The sequence below is a fragment of the Triticum dicoccoides genome, chromosome 3A (genome assembly GCF_002162155.2).
Source record: "Triticum dicoccoides isolate Atlit2015 ecotype Zavitan chromosome 3A, WEW_v2.0, whole genome shotgun sequence".
NCBI classification, from domain to species: Eukaryota; Viridiplantae; Streptophyta; class Magnoliopsida; order Poales; family Poaceae; genus Triticum; species Triticum dicoccoides.
The window spans coordinates 302976241-302994949 of NC_041384.1; the positions used below are offsets into that span (position 1 = coordinate 302976241).

Sequence of the window (18709 nt, forward strand, 5' to 3'; positions counted from 1 at the left end):
AGTCGGCTCAAAAGGCTTCAAGCTTCTTTGTCCATTATTTCCTGTTCAACTTTAAGAAACCTTTCAGTTTGTTTTGTTTCACTTACTTTACTATTCCTTCTTGATAAACTCACCAGGTACTGTATATATCTCTCCCTGGTCACAGTGGGATGGCTAATAATTTCATGCACAACACCACAATAGCAGATATTCGGAGATTTGGAATTGTTTTGCTGTTTTCTTTCTATGAAAGATAAGCATGAATGCAGCGATGGCAAACCTAAACATCGTTGCCAATTTTCTCTTTCACAGAATAGGATGAATGTCACGACAGCAGCTGCAAACTCCAAGAACGTTATTGTCATGGGGGGCACCAGTTTCAATTGTGTCTTCTTGCAAGCTCCTTGTCAATGAGAGGCACAAGGTCAGTCTATACTCTGTAGATACATTTGTGATGCAGTGATTCTTCTCTTATGCTAACTAATACATTGAGTATGTCCTATGATTCTCTAGGAGCACTAAGAAATTATATGTTTTCTTAAGGGTCACATCACACGAGGAAACTCTCACCCACAGCCATGAAATTTCCAATTGAATCAAATGCAAATTATACATAGTGCTCTTCCAAGCCACAGTTCAACCCCCACTTCTTGCCGCTCGCCTTCAGCCCCAGCAAGACGATTAAATATTTTACCTCAATCCATATATCAGATCTCGTGCTCAAGAAGACGATGGTGAAGAGCATGATAATGATCCAAATGTATGTTAACAATTGGTCCAGTTTAGAAATCTAAACAGGAAAGCTGAGGGGCCATTTAGTTTATACCCAGGCCCACCTCGCCAGAGATGGTGCGTGCAGATATTTTGGCGAACGATTCCCCTGCCCCTGTTTCGCCTGTCCGTGGACGCAGAATGAAAGCAGCGACCAGTTTTTTTTGGCATGACTCCTATAATTGGGTTTCAATCCAAACAGTACCCAGTCAATGCCGAACTTCTTACTCAATATGACTCCTCAGGTTTCATTTGTTGGGGAGGCAGACAGAAACAACGATAACTAATATTTTTTCTTTTCACTCACAATAATATTGTCATCAGATACAATTGCTATCAGGTTAGTGTTTTGTGAGCTTTCATCATGTCCCTTTATGGAACTTTAAATGTTGATTATCATTTATCACTGCTGCTACTTTATGCAGAGTATTGATGTTTGTACTGAAGGAAGTCCAAAAGTCTTATCGATGCAGGCAAGACACTTGATATGACAAATTTCAAGTGGAAACGAACAAATATTATGCTTGTTCATCGCTTGATGTCTACCCTGACTATTCTTTCATTTGAAACTCGCTAATAACAAGTTTTTACTCTGCTGTTAAAACTGATGTTGCTAATTCGGTTCATAAAATTATTGTCGTTATAATTTGGCGATGTAATACTTTGCCATAAGCCAATATCAAATTATGAAGCATTGCTATAACTTCCAACGTGGTGCTAGAGCATTATATATGAATGTACTTAGTTAAAGGCCATCCAAAGATACACATTTGCAAGGAAACTGCACAATGTCAATACGAATATGAAAGATAATTGGATAAATAACTTTGAAATCTGATCTTTTTCTGATGATAACACAACTTACGCTGATTTCCATAATGAACAGAGAATAGAAAAAGTGTTGTTGCGGCCATGACTTGAATAACAAACCAAATTCACAAGGTCGGTACTGGACTATTGGTAATATATATTCTTTTGGCAGGGATTTAAAAATACTTCACATCTCTTTTTAGTGGATTTTGTGATAGGAGTGAGAGTTGAGAGTGAGCGGGTTGGAGGCTGTGGTTGATTTGTTCAGTTACGAATGTGAGCGGAATATTTTCCCTACTTAAGAAAAAGTGGCAAATTGGATAAGGCAGTCATATTTTTTTGATCAGGTCATACAATATATTTTTTAGGATAGAAGGGTAAATGCATTAGTTTGTTGTTTTAATAGTTAATAATAGACGCGGTGGCGTATTAGTTGCATCCCCAACAACAGCCATCATATTTTTGTTTTGTGGTAATGCATGACATTCAACTGTATGTTACAACATGGCAATGCCTCATGAGACATCGAATTTGCCTTCTTTGCTTGGGGTCGTCATGGGCGGCGCACGCCTCCTCCGCCTTGATGGTCGTGGCGGATCAGCACGAACACGGGAGGAGGGGATCATGGCGGAGAGCAAGCGGTTGGTGGGGGCACTCCTCCTTGGTGGTCCGTGGGGAAGTATGGTATGAAGGGAAGAGGGCGCCAGGACGAAAGTGAGGTGAGTCTCATCCGGTTATAAAGTAGAGGGCTCCAGCGAAAAATATTAGGCTATGGTGGGAAACTGAGCTGGAAGGAGAGAGGGTCCGACATGAGGGAAGGGTGCCTCATGGTGTGGGGTTTTGTGTTGTGTTGGGACCGCGTGTTGGAAATAACATGGCGGATAGTTCGGACAACGACATTGCTCCCCATATATGAGATGGATTTGGGGCAGCCTGTACTAAACCCGGGCAAACGTCGGGCCGGGCCGGGTTTCGAGCCGGGCTTGTAAAAGCCCGACCTTCATTTCTCAAGCCCGAGCCCAGCCCGAAGCCTAAAATACTCCCTGTTTTCAAGCCCGAGCCCGGCCCAAAATCAAGCCCGAAGCCCGAAAGCCCGGCCCGAATGCTGTTTTTTAGTACGCGCACGTGCAAGCCCGGCCCGAAGCCCGAAAGCCCGGCCTGAAATACAGAAAAATTGAAGCTCGAGCCCGGCCCGAATTATCTTTCGGGCTGCAAAACAAAGCCCGAGCCTGGCCTGAATGTCAAGCCCGACCTGGCCCGGCCCGGGTCGTCGGGCCGGGCTGCCCATGCCCGGGTTTAGCCCGGACTGTCCAGTCGGTTGAGTTTTGAGACCGTTGGGCGCCCATTTGAAGTCCGAACATGCCCGGACGTACGAGAAAGAAATGAGCTTCGACCATAGAGGTGACCTTAATCATTTATTTGATTCATTTATATACATTATAGCCCGTAGCAACGCACGGGCATTCTACTAGTAACCATTATAACCTACTAAACCCAACCTGATAAAATGATCCATTTCAATACAAAACATTTAAAGTCATTAATCGCCAGTAGGTAAAAAAATTGGAATAGAATCATGGCACAAACATAGCTTGTATTGTCGTTTACCGAACAAAGGAAATACAAACAATAGTATGCTTAATGTATGCAAGAAAATAATCGTACTTCAGTTATACATTACACAAAGGTAGATCCAGAAGAACACTTGGCTGACCACATAAGAGTACAATTATGTAGCAGCAGCATATACCCGTAACAGCTTTAATAACAGGATGTTACCTAATCACATTATGGCCAACGAGAGCTATCCGGCGGCATCAATAACCTGATTGGTACCTAAGAACAATAGAAAATTCTTTTAGTAACAGTCCATGTAGAGTATGGCATCTAAACCTTCTAACATAAACATAATTACATAAATCTTATAGAAATAAGGAATTGAACAAAAAGAGAACAAATAAAAGGAGGCACACACACTTCTAATGCAAACCAAGCCAATTATCAACTTAGTTTTTAAATTTCACAGAACATCAGCTTAATCGTTGACTAAAAGATGGTTGCCATGGTAACATAATCTTTCTCTCATGCCTTGCTCATTTAAAAGACAGCACAATCAACTACTTATTTCATACACCAGAATAAACTTCACATCAGATGCTTCCAGAAGGAAAATATATAGATGGATACAGTAGGGGCCTCCCCTGCTGTTATATGGAGCAATTTCTATTGGAAGATGACAAAACTGTCAAGGACTAAAACAAAGAAAAGTTTCGCTGAAGCATTTGTAGAATGGCGATACAAAATAATAGGAGTACGGCTAGGAATGAATATTAACGTAAGGTTTATGATAATAGACTCGGAAATTTAGGTCCAAATAAAGAAATAAGCCTTGTCACCTGATGCTTGCTCCACTATACCACCTCTTCTGGCTAAGCAGGGAAGGCAGGAATGGAGAGGCACGGCTGATACATAAAGTACCCTAACCTTTGAAAGACGTAGTAATAGAATACTCAAAACGTTCACCTCATAGCTGACCCACAATTCACATATACATAGTTGAGCATGCGACCTAAAGTATCATAGTTATGTCCAAAAAAGAAGAAATAGCATGTTGTAAGTGTAATATCCACAGATACATAGTTGAGCTGCAACCTAAAGTATCCTTACCTGTCAGAGCTATGCTAATAAAATATTCGAAAGCTTCATTAAACATAGCATCATATTGGCCAGCTACGGCAGCAGTGTACGGTCATCAAAACATGTAGGTGCAGTGTGTAGACCTATTCACAGGTTAGCTGAAGCGGCATGAAAATTTAAACATTAGCTGTTACGATATTATTCATCGGCAAAGCAGTATGTGCTACCATCAGCGCGACATTACAGGGTGGCGACTTCGGCCTCTGTGCTCTGTGGTCGCAAGTTTTCTAAAAAGCAAGATGGATGAATAGCTACCTCAGAAGCGTTGCTCCCGGAGAATTGTAATCCACTCTTTTTAAAATGAACAGGGAAAAATTGCAATGACCAAGATGTACACTTCTTCATTTACGTACTCGTATATCAAGGTCTAGAGTATATCTATCCAAGTCATGACAGATTCAAACCGAAAGCAAAGTAGATTTTAGGACAGAGCTATATTGTGACCAAACATGTAAAGAAGAGAATTCTGTTGTGCAAGAGTACTTTTAGTATATTATGACCAAATTAGCTCATGAACTTATAATCAAAAAGGACATGCATAGGGAAAACAGTTCCCAAACAAAGTACAGAGAAAAGGAACGCCCAAACAAATATGTTGACGAAGGCAAAGGAAGAAGACCATGTCATATTTGAATGAATATATAATCTATTGCAGACCTTTCCTAGTAGAAACACAGTGACAAGCTAGCACAAGATGCATCAGCTTACGTATTTTAAACCCCTGCATTGACAGGCATGGCTGATTACATTACAAAGGCGTATAACCTGACATATAGGCATGGACACTAATACTATGAATTGTTTATGCCCCATGCCCAACTGCCATGCCCCTAGTCTTGCTCATATCAAGCACAACAGCAGCAAAGCAAACAAAAATGCAGCCACTCAACACTTGGAAAACAGAAAAGAGTGAACATACGCAAACAAATTAAACTGACGGAGATGCCCAGCCTCTGGTCAGCTGCTCAAATATGCTCTCCGCCACTAAGGGGAAATATGGGATATATTTTCTTAACATGAAACATTAAGTTGTAGATGTAGATAAAATATTTAGTCTGAATGCACATCATTTCTTCGAGCATCACATATTCTCAATTAACCAACAACAATCATGAAGCACATACCTGATGTCGTAGGCCATTAATATTGCCTCCAGTTCTTGATGGACTCCTTCAACAGCGTAATGTCTTCCATCTGTAGCAATTCAAAATTCAGCAACAAAGGTAACAAGACTAGTCAGAGAGTGGTAGCAGAAGAAACACGTTCAACCAATTCCAGAGAAACAGAGAGTATGTATAGGAACTTCCCACAGAAGTAACAATGCAATGCCATTTCATATTTGTAGCAGGTTAGTTTTTGAGGGATTCTGGTAAAAAAATCTAGATTGTTTAAGGCTACCTCTTTCCAGATAAAAATGTAAATTCAGTAAGCATGTGGATAAGAATAAAATGCAACTCCCTATCTTCATTAAACTTTTGAGTTCCTACTAAAAATTTAAAAGGACGCAATTAATCACTGGAAAGTACTCCCTCCGTTCGGAATTACTTGTCGCAGAAATGGATGTATTTAGATGTATTCTAGTTCTAGATACATCCATTCTCGAGACAAGTAATTCCGAACGGAGGGAATAGCATCTCATAGTAATTTAGCTATTTGCTCAAGTTGTTTTGCACACCTCTTCCTAAAAAAAAGTTGTTTTGCCCACCTCTGTCAGTTTGCCCTTCTTTACTGATAGTTTGTTCTTTAGCCAAAATTGGCTGTTGAATCCATTTTATACCAGAAAAGGGATACTCAATGTAAAAGAGAACTTTCATCCAAAACTAAAAGAAAAAAAAGAACGGACGGCGCCCAACTGAAGTGGCCGGTGGGCATCGGCAGCAGGGCTAGGCCATCTTCCTTGCTGGCTCTGTATTCCCCGTCTTCCTTGGCGTTGACCAATCTTCCTTGCTGGCTCTGTCTCCACCTCTCCTCCTCTTGGCGTTCACCGTGGTGGTCAAGAGCAGGAAAGGAGGAGAGGTGGGAATGGCCTGCGCCGGCTGGTGTTTCCTCTCCCATCTGCTGCTGCACCTCCCTCTCATCTTTCCTCTCTATTTATACCTCCTCTCCTTCCTTCTCTACTTCCCACATCTCTCTCTCCCTCATGGCGCTGGATCGAATCGAGCGCCCCAGCCGTCGCCCTTTGCCTGCAGGTCGCCGCTGATGCTGGAGACGCTCGCCCCCGTGCCCGCACGCCTCGGATCCGGCGGGATCCTCTACGCCTCCACTTCTAGCGAGAAGACCCTGGCTGCAGCCGCGGCTTGTTGCGTACTCCCCGCCGGCTTCGTGCCCAAAGGCTCGCCATGGGCATCCCCTGGCTCGCGGTGGCGGCGGCCCCTGACCTCTTGCGCGGCCGCTTCCTCGCGGTGGCGTGGTCATCGGACAGAGAGGAGCGAGGCAGAATGGGGGAGGTGGATGACGAGGAAGAGCGGCGGTAGAGGAGGAGGAGGAGGGACTGCGGCGCTGCGGGCCTTGGAGAGGCTTAGAGCATCTCCAGCCGCGCCCAGAAGGCCTCCCATGCGATTTTTTCTGCGCCGGTACCGAAAAAACGGCCCATCGTGTCCCAGGAGCCTGATTTTCGCCGGCATATACCGAAAACAGTGTCGACAGACCCAGGCTGAACCCGGCGCGCTGGGGGCGCCCGGGGACGCCGGGGCGAGCTGCTTTGGCGCGAAAAAGCCGCGGGCCAGCCGCGTCAACGACACAGCGCCTCGTCTTCCCCAACGGTCTCGGTTCCTGCGGGGAATTAATGGCAAGGCTGCCGCCGGTCAGTCTTGCCATTGATTCCTCACAGGCAGCGCGTCACGGGACGGCGCACCGACGCCTCCTCTCCCTCGCATGCGTACACACTGGCGCGGCGCGGCTATATAGCCGGTGGCCTCACTCGCATGTGCCCACACCAGCCCCGTTCCTCGCCGCCGCCCAGCCCCTCCCTCTACCTCCCCGAGCGCCGCCGCCCAGCCCCTCCCTCTCCCTCTCTACCTTTCTCGAGCCCGTCGCCATGGCAGAGCGTTTCCCCGGAGACGAGGCGGCGGCCAACGGCTTCGGCCGCCGTTCGCTGCGCGAACAGGAGTCCTGGCTCCTATTCTAGGCAAACATCCCGGCGCCGCCGGACATGCGCGCCGGGCCGACGGGGTGGAGACTCAGCGACGGCGGAGTGCTCATTCCCCCGTTGCCCGACACCGTGGCCAAGCCCAAATACTTCGCCGAGGAGGTCGAGGTCGTACGCGCCTCCCTTACCGACGCCCAGCTCTCCCTTCCCCAGTACGCCGCCGACAACCACGCGGCTTGGCCGGCGTACTTCGAGCGCCGCCAGCAGTAGCGGTTGGCGTCCACCAACGGCGCGCCGGTGGTCGGCGGCCAGAAAACAGCGAGGGGCGCCACCTGTGGTGGGGTGTCCCTGGCCACACACTCGAGGGCGTGCTGGCGTACCTCGAGGGCGGCAACGACCCGCCGTTAGCGTACCCGGCGAGGGTGGCCGCCCCGGCGCACCACCGACGCGCCGGGCCATGGGCGTCAAGGAGGTTCGGGTCCTCCTCCTCTTCTTCCTCCTCGCGATCTTCCTCGCACTCCTCCGGTACTCCGGCCCTGCTCGGCGTCAAGGTCGAGCCCGCGGTGGAGACGCTGCTCGGCCGGCGCACTCGCAGCGCCGGCATCATCATCAACGAGGCCGGCCGGCACGCCTCCTCGCCGGCTCCTCCTCCGCGCTTCGTCAAGCCAAAGACGGAGCCGGGGCTCGCGCCGGTGTAGAAGGAGCCAGCCGCGCCGGTGAAGACGGAGCTCGACGACGACGATGCAGCCCTAGAATGGGCGCGCAGGGACTCCATAGCGATGGAGAAGGAGCGCCTGGAGAAGGCGAAGGAGCGCCAGTGCGCGGCCCTGCACCGCTTCGCGGAGCGCCGATGCGGCCGCGACGAAGGCGGAGTCATCGTCATCTGCGACAGCGACGACGACGATGCGTCGCCGCCACCAGCCCGCGTTGGCGACGCCGGTCAGGGGTCCACCAGGGACGGCCGCGTCAAGGAGGAGAAGTCTGACGACGACGGCGACGACGGCAACTACTCGGCGTTCAGCCAGTTTCTTTTTCAGATTAGTTATCTATTTTGCTATGTAATGAAAATCCATGAACATGTCTAATATATGCCCAAGTTTGCCAAAATTTATCGTGTTTAGCCGAACTGTGCCAAAATTTGCTATACAAATTTTTTTAAACGCGCCTGGAGGCGGCCCTGGGGCCGGCAGCTGGGGACCAACTCGCCCCCAGGCCCAATTTTTGCACCGGCTCACCCCCAGGCGGCGATTTTAGGCGCCCCTGGGGGGCCAACGACTGAAGATGCTCTTAGGGTTTGTGCGGTGGGGTTGGGGACCTCCGCAACTTGAGACGAGACATGGTGCAGCGCGTGCGGAGCTGACTGGCGAATCCCTTTTGCACACGAGCGCAGCTGACCCAGCCAATACAAGGGTGAGACGGACCCACCCGTCATTGGGCAGAAAAAACAACTGCAGGGTGAAAACAAGATTTACCAGAAGGTAAAGATCTGACGGCCCGGGCTCAAAACGAGGACAATCCGATGGCCAGGAAGGCAGCAAATCGGGGGATTGATAATCATACCTGGCCAAACGGGTCGGCCCGGCACGGCACAGCCCAGCCTGTGCTAATCGTGCCTGGCCCGGCACGGCCCGCCGTGGCATGTTTAATAGTCGGGTTGTGCCGTGCCGGCCCATGGGCGCTGCTCCTTGGCCCAGGCACGGCCTGATTAGTAAACAGGCTGGCCCGATGACCCGTTTAGCATGTTGGGCTGCATATTTTCAGTCTGTTGGGCTGGTTTTTAGGCCTATTGGGCTATATTTTATGGATACATTTATAAAAAAAATCCGATATATATATATAAAATAAACGGGCCGTGCCGGCCCACGTGCCTGGGCTTTAGGCCCAGGCATGGCCCAAGGCGAGCCGCGTGCCGGGCACGGTCCGTTTAGCCCGTGTCGTGCCTGGCCCATGGCGGGTCGTGCCGGCGTGCTCGCGGGCTAGCCTGTTTGGCCGGGCCCATTTGGCCAGCTATAATTGATATCTCCAACGTATCTATTTTTTCTCACGCTTTTCCTCTTGTTTTGCACTCTAATTTACTTGATTTGAATGAAACTAACCCCGGACTAACGCTGTTTTCAGCAGAACTACCATGGTGTTGCTTTTGTGCAGAAATAAAAGTTCTCAGAATGGAACGAAACTTTTTGAGGAATTTTTATATCAATAATAAGAATTTCTGGAGTCAAGACCTACCGGAGAGGGGGGCCTGGGTGGGCACAACCCACCGGGGCGCGCCCCCCTCTCCTGGCGCGCCCAGGTGGGTTGTACCCACCTGGTGGCCTCGCTGACGACCCCCTGATACAATAAAATCACAGACAGGGAGAAAGAATTATCGCGATCCACGAGACGGAGCCGCCGCCAAGCCCTGTTTTTCCTCGGGAGGGCAGATCTAGATTCCGTTTGGGGCTCCGAGGAGGGGGGTCTTCGTTCTTCGTCATCACCAACCCTTCTCCATCGCCAATTCCATGATGCTCCCCACCGGGAGTGGGTAATTCCTTCGTAGGCTCGCTGGTCGGTGAGGAGTTGGATGAGATTCATCATGTAATCGAATTAGTTTTGTTAGGGCCTGATCCCTAGTATCCACTATGTTCTTAGATTGATGTTGCTATGACTTTGCTATGCTTAATGCTTGTCACTTTGGGCCCGGGTGCCATGATTTCAGATCTGAACCATTTATGAATTTATCATTATATCCATGTTCTAGATCCGATCTTGCAAGTTATAGTTACCTACTATGTGTTATGATCCAACACCCCCGGAGTGACAACAACCAGGCCCACTCTCGGTGATGGCCATAGTTTGAGGAGTTCATGTATTCACTATGTGTTAATGCTTTGTTCCAGTTCTCTACTAAAAGGAGGCCTTAATATTCCTTAGTTTCCAATATGGACCCCGCTGCCACAGGAGGGTAGGACAAAATATGGCATGCAAGTTCTTTTAATAAAGCATGTATGACTATTTACGGAATACATGCCTACATTATATCGATGAACTGGAGCTAGTGTCGTATCGCCCTAGGTTATAACTGTCACATGATGAATATAATCCAACAAGTCACCGATCCAATGCCTATGAACTTTTCCATATTGTTTCTGCTAAGTTACTACTGTTGTCATCACTGTTACACTTGCTACAAAATTACTACTATCACTCTTAGTGTTACTATTATTGTTGTCACTACTATCAAAACTATCAAACTACTTTTCTACTGATCACTTTGCTGTAGGTAATTAATCTCAGGTGTGGTTGAATTGACAACTCAGCTGCTAATACCTTCAAATATTCTTTGGCTCCCTTGTGTTGAATCTATAAATTTGTGTTGAATATTCTATCCTCGAAAACAATTGCGGTCCCCTAAACTTGTGGGTTATCAAGACCTTTTTCTGGCGCCGTTGCCGGGGAGCATAGCTATATTTGTTGAGTCACTTGGGATTATTATCATATTATCACTATGAAGAATCTGAAGGATCCAAAGACTAAGACATTTCCCTCAAATACGAGGGGAGGTAAGGAACTCCGATCCAGTTCTGCTTTATATTCACCTTTTGTTATTAGTAAACTTGCAACATCACCACATGCTATTAATTCTGATATGTCACAAGTTATTGATGATGCTACTCCTACTATGAATGATGCTTATGATGATGCTAGTACCTTGCTTGATAATGATGATGTGCCACTTGGTGAATTTCTTGATAAACAAATTGCTAGAGCTATACAACATGATGTTGTTGAATCTGATGATGAGCTTGAAACTGAATCTCCTGAAACACCTGCTAGAACTAGCCCTCCTAGATATGAATTGCCTAAGGTACTGGAAGGTTATGTTATGAGTGAAGAAGCAACTAGAGATATTCTTGCTTGTAATGATAGAGATGATCTAGAGAAATTACTACACAAGTATAAAGAAAAATCTCTGAATGCAAGAATGAAATGTGATCCTAAGTTTGCTACTTCACCTATCTTTATTGATGATAAGGATTATGAATTCTCTATCGACCCAGAGTTAATTACTCTGGTTGAATCAGATCCTTTCCATGGTTATGAAACTGAAACTATTGTGGGACATCTTACTAAGTTGAATGACATAGCCACCATTTTTACTCATGATGAGAAAACCATCTATTACTTTATTCTCAAATTATTTCCGTTCTCATCACCAGGGCGCGCCCCCCTCTCCTGGCGCGCCCAGGTGGGTTGTACCCACCTGGTGGCCCCGCTGACGACCCTCCTGATACTATAAAATCACATGTTTCCAGAAAAAAAATTAGGGAGAAAGAATTATTGCGATCCATGAGACGGAGCCGCCGCCAAGCCATGTTCTTCCTCGGGAGGGCAGATCTGGAGTCCGTTTGGGGCTCCGGAGAGGGGGATCTTCGTTCTTCGTCATCACCAACCCTTCTCCATCGCCAATTCCACGATGCTCCCCACCGGAAGTGAGTAATTCCTTTGTAGGCTCGCTGGTCGATGAGGAGTTGGATGAGATTCATCATGTAATCTAGTTAGTTTTGTTAGGGTCTGATCCCTAGTATACACTATGTTCTTAGATTGATGTTCCTATGACTTTGCTATGCTTAATGCTTGTCACTTTGGGCCCGGGTGCCATGATTTCAGATCTGAACCGTTTATGAATTTATCATTATATCCATGTTCTAGATCCAGTCTTGCAAGTTATAGTCATGTGACGCCCCCAATTTGACCGTACACTAATCATACACGCAAACGTGTACGATCAAGATCAGGGACTCACGGGAAGATATCACAACACAACTCTACAAATAAAAATAAGTCATACAAGCATCATATTACAAGCCAGGGGCCTCGAGAGCTCGAATACAAGAGCTCGGTCATAGACGAGTCAGCGGAAGCCACAATATCTGAGTACAGACATAAGTTAAACAAGTTTGCCTTAAGAAGGCTAGCACAAACTGAGATATAGATCGAAAGAGGCGCAGGCCTCCTGCCTGGGATCCTCTTGAACTACTCCTGGTCGTCGTCAGCGGGCTGCATGTAGTAGTAGGCAACTCCCGAGTAGTAGTAGTAGTCGTCATCGACAGTGGCGTCTGGCTCCTGGACTCCAACGTCTGGTCGCAGCAATCGGGAATAGAAGGGGGGAAAAGGGGGAGGAAGGCAACCGTGAGTACTCATCCAAAGTACTCGCAAGCAAGGAGCTACACTACAAATGTATGCATTGGTATCAAATGGAATAAGGGTATCATAAATGGAATAAGAGGGGGATAGCTAGTCCTATCGAAGACTACGCTTCTGGCCACCTCCATCTTGAAGCATGTAGAAGAGAGTAGATGGTAAGTTCACCAAGTAGCATCGTGTAGCATAATCCTAACCGATGATCCTCCCCTCATCGCCCTGTGAGAGAGCGATCACCGGTTGTATTTGGCACTTGGAAGGGTGTGTTTTATTAAGTATCCGGTTCTAGTTGTCATAAGGTCAAGGTACAACTCCAAGTCGTCCTGTTACCATAGATCACGGTTATTCGAATAGATTAACTTCCCTGCAGGGATGCACCACATTTCCCAACACGCTCGATCCCCTTTGTCCTGACACACTTTCCTGGGTCATGCCTGGCCTCGGAAGATCAACACGTCGCAGCCCTACCTAGGCACAACAGAGAGGTCAGCACGCCGGTCTAAATCCTATGGCGCAGGGGTATGGGCCCATCGCCCTTTGCACACCTGCACGTTGCGAACGTGGCCGGAGAGCAGACCTAGCAACCTCCATTACAAAGGAAGTTGCGTTAGGCGGTCCAACCCGGCGCGCACCGCTTAGTTGCTGACGTCAAGAAGGCTTCGGCTGATACCACGACGTCGAGTGCCCATAACTGTTCCCGCGTAGTTGGTTAGTGCGTATAGGCCAGTGGCCAGACTCAGATCAAATACCAAGATCTCGTTAAGCGTGTTATCTTGAAGTAACCGCGGACGCCGACCAAGGCCAGGCCCACCTCTCTCCTAGGTGGTCTCAACCTACCCTGTCGCTCCGCCACAGTGTAACAGTCGGGGGCCTTCGGGAACTCAGTGTTGGGGAACGTTGCAGAAAACAAAAAATTTCCTACGGTTTCACCAAGATCCATCTATGAGTTCATCTAGCAACGAGTGATCGGATTGCATCTACATACCTTTGTAGATCACGCGCGGAAGCGTTCAAGGACGGGGATGAGGAAGTCGTACTCGACGTGATCCAAATCACCGGAGATCCTAGCGCCGAACGGACGGCACCTCCGTGTTCAACACACGTACAGTCAGCACGTCTCCTCCTTCTTGATCCAGAAAGGGGGAGGAGAGGTTGATGAAGATCCAGCAGCACGACGGCGTGGTGGTGGATGTAGGGCGTCACGGCAGCAGGGCTTCACCGTAGTACTGTGAGAGGGAGAGGTGAAGCAGGGGAGAGGGAGGCGCCAAGACTCAAAGTGTGGCTGCCCCCTCCCTCCCCCCTTTATATAGGCTCCCCTAGGGGGGGCGCCGGCCCTAGGAGATGGGATCTCCTAGGGGGGCGGCGGCCAAGGGTGGAGTAGCCCCCAAGGCAAGGTGGGGCGCCCCCCACCCCTAGGGTTCCAACCCTAGGCGCATGGGGTGGGTCTAGGGGGCGCACCAGCCCACTATGGGCTGGTTCCCCTCCCCACTTTGGCCCATGGGGCCCTCCTGGATGGGTGGCCCCACCCGGTGGACCCCCGGGACCCTTTCGGTGGTCCCGGTACAATACCGGTGACCCCGAAACTCTCCCGATGGCCGAAACTGCACTTCCTATATATAATTCTTCACCTCCGGACCATTCCGGAACTCCTTGTGACGTCCAGGATCTCATTCGGGACTCCAAACAACTTTCGGGTTACTGCATATTCATATCTCTACAACCCTAGCGTCACCGAACCTTAAGTGTGTAGACCCTACGGGTTCGGGAGACATGTAGACATGACCAAGACGGCTCTCCGGTCAATAACCAACAGCGGGATCTGGATACCCATGTTGGCTCCCACATGCTCCTCGATGATCTTATCGGATGAACCACGATGTCGAGGATTCAAGCAACCCCGTATACAATTCCCTTTGTCAATCGGTACTTTACTTGCCCGAGATTCGATCGTCGGTATCCCAATACCTCATTCAATCTCGTTACCGGCAAGTCACTTTACTCGTACCGTAATGCATGATCCCGTGACCAGACACTTGGTCACTTTGAGCTCATTATGATGATGCATTACCGAGTGGGCCCAGAGATACCTCTCCGTCATACGGAGTGACAAATCCCAGTCTTGATCCGTGTCAACCCAACAGACACTTTTGGAGATACCCGTAGTATACCTTTATAGTCACCCAGTTACGTTGTGATGTTTGGTATACCCAGAGCACTCCTATGGTATCCGGGAGTTACACGATCTCATGGTCTAAGGAAAAGATACTTGACATTGGAAAACTCTAGCTAACGAACTATACGATCTTTGTGCTATGTTTAGGATTGGGTCTTGTCCATCACATCATTCTCCTAATGATGTGATCCCGTTATCAATGACATCCCCATGTCCATAGCCAGGAAACCATGACTATCTGTTGATCAACGAGCTAGTCAACTAGAGGCTCACTAGGGACACATTGTGGTCTATGTATTCACACATGTATTATGATTTCCGGATAATACAATTAAAGCATGAACAACAGACAATTATCATGAACAAGGAAATATAATAATCATTTTATTATTGCCTCTAGGGCATATTTCCAACAGTCTCCCACTTGCACTAGAGTCAATAATCTAGTTACATTGTGATGAATCAAACACCCATGGAATTCTGGTGTTGATCATGTTTTGCTCTAGGGAGAGGTTTAGTCAACGGATCTGCTACATTCAGGTCCGTATGTACTTTACAAATCTCTATGTCTCCATTTTGAACACTTTCAGGAATGGAGTTGAAGCGACGCTTGATATGCCTGGTCTTCCTGTGAAACCTGGGCTCCTTAGCAAGGGCAATTGCTCCAGTGTTGTCACAGAAGAGAGTCATCGGGCCCGACGCATTAGGTATGACTCCTAGGTCGGTAATGAACTCCTTCACCCAGACTGCTTCGTGCGCTGCCTCCGAGGCTGCCATGTACTCCGCTTCACATGTAGATCCCGCCACAACGCTTTGCTTGCAACTGCACCAGCTTACTGTCCCACCATTCAAAACATACACGTATCCGGTTTGTGACTTAGAGTCATCCAGATCTGTGTCGAAGCTAGCAGCGACATAACCCTTTACGACGAGCTCTTCGTCACCTCCATAAACGAGAAACATTTCCTTAGTCCTTTTCAGGTACTTCAGGATATTCTTGACCGTTGTCCAGTGTTCCTTGCCGAGATTACTTTGGTACCTTCCTACCAAACTTACGGCAAGGTTTACATCAGGTCTGGTACACAGCATGGCATACATAATAGAACCTATGGCTGAGGCATAGGGGATGACACTCATCTCTTCTATATCTTCTGCCGTGGTCGGACATTGAGCTGAGCTCAATTTCACACCTTGCAACACAGGCAAGAACCCCTTCTTAGACTGATCCATATTGAACTTCTTTAATATCTTATCAAGGTATGTGCTTTGTGAAAGACCTATGAGGCGTCTTGATCTATCTCTATAGATCTTGATGCCTAATATATAAGCAGCCTCTCCAAGGTCCCTCATTGAAAAACTCTTATTCAAGTAGGCCTTAATGCTGTCCAAAAGCTCTATATTATTTCCCATCAAAAGTATGTCATCTACATACAATATGAGAAATGCTACAGAGCTCCCACTCACTTTCTTGTAAACGCAGGCTTCTCCATAAGTCTGCATAAACCCAAACGCTTTGATCATCTCATCAAAGCGAATGTTCCAACTCCGAGATGCTTGCACCAGCCCATAAATCGAGTGTTGGAGCTTGCACACCTTGTCAGCATTCTTAGGATCGACAAAACCTTCCGGCTGCATCATATACAGTTCTTCCTTAAGATAACCGTTAAGGAATGCCGTTTTGACGTCCATTTGCCATATCTCATAATCATAGTATGCGGCAATTGCTAACATGATTCGGACGGACTTCAGCTTTGCTACGGGAGAGAATGTCTCATCGTAGTCAACCCCTTGAACTTGTCGATAACCCTTAGCGACAAGCCTAGCTTTATAGATGGTCACATTACCATCCGCGTTTGTCTTCTTCTTAAAGATCCATTTATTTTCTATGGCTCGCCGATCATCGGGCAAGTCAGTCAAAGTCCATACTTCGTTTTCATACATGGATCCTATCTCGGATTTCATGGCTTCCAGCCATTTGTCGGAATCCGGGCCCGCCATCGCTTCTTCATAGTTCGAAGGTTCACCGTTGTCTAACAACATGATTTCCAAGACAGGGTTGCCGTACCACTCTGGTGCGGAACGTGTCCTTGTGGACCTTCGAAGTTCAGTAGGAGCTTGATTAGAAGTATCTTTATCATCATCATTAACTTCCTCTCTAATTGGTGCACGCACCACAGGAACATTTTCCTAAGTTGCGCCACTTTCCGGTTCAAGAGGTAATACTTCATCAAGTTCTACTTTCCTCCCACTTACTTCTTTCGAGAGAAACTCCTTCTCTAGAAAGGATCCATTCTTGGCAACAAAGATCTTGCCTTCAGATCTGAGGTAGAAGGTATACCCAATAGTTTCTTTAGGGTATCCTATGAAGACACATTTTTCCGACTTGGGTTCAAGCTTTTCAGGTTGAAGTTTCTTGACATAAGCATCGCATCCCCAAACTTTTAGAAATGACAGCTTAGGCTTCTTCCCAAACCATAATTCATACGGTGTCGTCTCAATGGATTTCGACGGAGCCCTATTTAAAGTGAATGCGGCAGTCTCTAAAGCATAGCCCCAAAATGACAGCGGTAAATCGGTAAGAGACATCATAGATCGCACCATATCCAATAGAGTGCGATTACGATGTTCGGACACACCATTACGCTGAGGTGTTCCAGGCGGCGTGAGTTGTGAAACTATTCCACATTTTCTTAAGTGTGTACCAAATTCGTGACTCAAGTATTCTCCTCCACGATCTGATCGCAAAAACTTGATTTTTCTGTCACGTTGATTCTCAACCTCACTCTGAAATTCCTTGAACTTTTCAAAGGTTTCAGACTTGTGTTTCATTAAGTAGATATACCCATATCTACTCAAGTCATCAGTGAGGGTGAGAACATAACGATAGCCACCACGAGCCTCAACACTCATTGGACCGCACACATCAGTATGTATGTTTTCCAATAGGTTGGTTGCTCGCTCCATTGTTCCTGAGAACGGAGTCTTGGTCATCTTACCCATGAGGCATGGTTCGCATGTGTCAAATGATTCATAATCAAGAGACTCTAAAAGTCCATCTGCATGGCGCTTCTTCATGCGTTTGACACCTATGTGACCAAGGCGGCAGTGCCACAAGTATGTGGGACTATCATTATCAACCTTACATCTTTTGGTATTCACACTATGAATATGTGTAGCATTACGCTCGAGATTCATTAAGAATAAACCATTCACCATAGGAGCATGACCATAAAACATATCTCTCATATAAATAGAACAACCATTATTCTCGGATTTAAATGAGTAGCCATCTCGAATTAAACGAGATCCTAACACAATGTTCATGCTCAAAGCTGGTACTAAATAACAATTATTGAGGTTTAAAACTAATCCCGTGGGTAAATGTAGAGGTAGCGTGCCGACGGCGATCACATCGACCTTGGAACCATTCCCGATGCGCATCGTCACCTCGTGCTTCGCCAGTCTCCGTTTATTCTGCAGCTCCTGCTTTGAGTTACAAATGTGAGCAACTGCACCGGTATCAAATACCCAGGAGCCACTACGAGTACTAGTAAGGTACACATCAATTACTTTTGTTAAGCTCTTTGAGTAGCTCCATGCCATGCTTTACTTTGTCATGTTCAGGTCCTGTAGCATGTAGTTTTGTTGCTCCGAAGAGGGCTACCTGATCTGAAATTCCAGACAAGTGTTAATTTCACTAAGTCTGAGATCTGTTTGCCATTTGCATTTTTGCCATGCTTGTTTGAACCTGTTAATGGATGAATTGGCCGTAGATCAGTGCTAGACTTTTGTTAAGCATCTTGTAAGCATCCCTGCCATGTATTTTGTTGTCATGTTTGGGTGTTGTAGCATGTTCATCTCATTACATTTAGTTGGCTACTTGCTGTAAATCGCAGACCGGTGCCATTTTTGAATCGCTTGCCATTTCCAAACCGTAACTCCGATTCCGGCGTTCTTTATATCGTTTTCAAGCGATTTCATCTCATCTTTCCAGTGGCACACTTGGA

General features: G+C 47.2%; 1 long non-coding RNA gene across 1 annotated transcript; it reads left to right on the forward strand.

The window, feature by feature from the left end:
* The first annotated feature begins 319 nt into the window (after positions 1-319).
* Positions 320-1906, forward strand: LOC119268105. Its single transcript, XR_005132909.1, has 3 exons — positions 320-403; positions 493-1090; positions 1176-1906. It is a non-coding gene; the product is annotated as an uncharacterized LOC119268105 (long non-coding RNA).
* Positions 1907-18709: the final 16803 nt, after the last annotated feature.